The sequence below is a fragment of the Capsicum annuum genome, chromosome 2 (assembly GCF_002878395.1).
Source record: "Capsicum annuum cultivar UCD-10X-F1 chromosome 2, UCD10Xv1.1, whole genome shotgun sequence".
Taxonomy (NCBI): domain Eukaryota; kingdom Viridiplantae; phylum Streptophyta; class Magnoliopsida; order Solanales; family Solanaceae; genus Capsicum; species Capsicum annuum.
Window position 1 is genome coordinate 23,991,675 of NC_061112.1, and position 2,002 is coordinate 23,993,676.

The window sequence follows — 2,002 nt, forward strand, 5'->3', positions numbered from 1 at the left end:
TTATCCTCTGGAGGCCACAAGTCAACAGAAGAAGAAGTTGTTTCATGATTCCCGCTCATACATATAGGATGAGCCCTATTTATTCAAAAAAGGTGTTGATCTAATTATGTGAAGATGTGTTTTAGAAGCTAAATCTAAATAGGTGTTGGAAAATTATCATCCATCGCCTTTTGGAGGTCATCATGGAGGTGAACGAACATCAAGAAAGGTATAATAGTCTATTTTCTTTTGGCCTACATTATTCAGAGATGCTATAGCTTTTATCAGGAAATGTGATCAATGCTAAAGAATGGGCATTATCTCGAGGCACCATGAAATGCCCCTAACTAATATTCTTGAAGTTGAGATTTCTTATGAGTGGGGACTTGATTTCATGGAGCCATTTCCACCAATTAATGGTAATCTATATATTCTAGTAGTCGTAGATTATGTGTCCAAATGGGTAGGGTTGTAGCACTTCCCACTAGTGATACTAGGGTGGTGATGAAATTTGTGAAAAAGAATATATTTTCTCATTTTGGCACACTCAAAGCAATCATTAGTGATGGAGGAACATATTTTGTGAATCATTGGTTCAAGAACCTATTGGCAAAGTATAGAGTCTGACAGGGTGGCCACGGCATACCAAATCCAGACGAGTGATCAAGTGGAAATATCTAACAGAGAGATCAAGCTGATTTTCCAGAAGACTATTAATAGTCAACGTAAGGATTGGTCAATTAAGCTGGATGATGTACTATGGGCATATAGGACAACCTATAAACGGCCATTGGGACCTCTCCTTATTGCTTGGAATATGGTAACGTGTTAACGACTTAATCATAGTGGTCGACTTTTGCAGGAAAAGCAAAGTATCATACTGGCAAGATCAAAAGAATTGGTTGAGACGTATTTGGAACCTAAACAGATATTCCATCAAAGGCGAAGAACAACGGCACTTCATTACCCAACTTAGCAGATTCAAATGGTGTATCCAGTGGATCCTGTAGATCCTAATGCTCTAATTGTTCTAGCTTCATTGATTCCAGTTGCTCCTACATGAGCAAAAGCTAGACCTATTCATGAAGTGGCAATCCAACTTTCAAATAATGCTACTAATCTTATCCACAAGCCACAAGCAGGTGGTTAGATTTAACTAAAGCAGAATATGGTGCAACTCTTGCACACGAGTGGGCAGTTCACAGGTTTATACATTTCTGTTGGGGTATCTACCAATTATGTCAGACTGACTCTCTTTCCTTTTTTTCTGTTGGGGAAGCAAAGAGGGGGTTATATGTTGAACAACCAAACTCTATCACTTTTTGGAAGGATTTGACTTAGAAATTCCTTATTATATTTCTTTTATCTAGAAATACAACACACTTGAGAAGTGAGATTTTGAGTCTCAGACAAAAAGATAGAGAGAATCTTTACCAAGCTTGGGAAAGATTCAAGGTTATGCTCAGGAATTGCCCTCATCATTACCATAATAATGATGTATTTGTACATACTTCCATTGAGGGTCTTGAGCGAAAAACCAAGATTCTCCTGGATTCAACAGCACGTGGGCTAGCTCTAGATAAGACTAGTGTTAAATTATATACACTGCTGAATCAGATTTCATAGGGGAATCTTAAGTGGCATATTGACATAAGAGGTCATCCAAAGAAGGTTGCAGGTGAGTTGGAGGTTGTTATTTCATGGCTATATCAGCCTAAGTCAATGCACTATAGAATCAACTAACTAAATATCTCAGCAATATGAATCTAGGAGTCATACGGTCTACACCAACAACAACAAATATAGTTTATTAGGCTTATACCGGTCTACACCAACAACAAAAAATATAGTTTATTAGGCTTATACTTGGTGTGAGGTTTGTGGGAGCAATGATCATATAGCTGATGCTTACATAGCAAATCTAGAGTCTGTTAATTATGTGGGAAATGTTAATCGTTAAGGACATTAGAATTTTGGTATTACTTACAATCTTAACAGGTAGAACCATCCCAATTTTTTAATT

The 2,002-nt window shown here is 37.3% G+C and overlaps 1 non-coding gene across 1 annotated transcript; it reads right to left on the reverse strand.

Annotated features, from left to right (window-relative positions):
- Positions 1-1,359: 1,359 nt before the first annotated feature.
- On the reverse strand, positions 1,360-1,466 carry LOC124896370. The gene has a single exon (XR_007052732.1). It is a non-coding gene; the product is annotated as a small nucleolar RNA R71 (small nucleolar RNA).
- Positions 1,467-2,002: the final 536 nt, after the last annotated feature.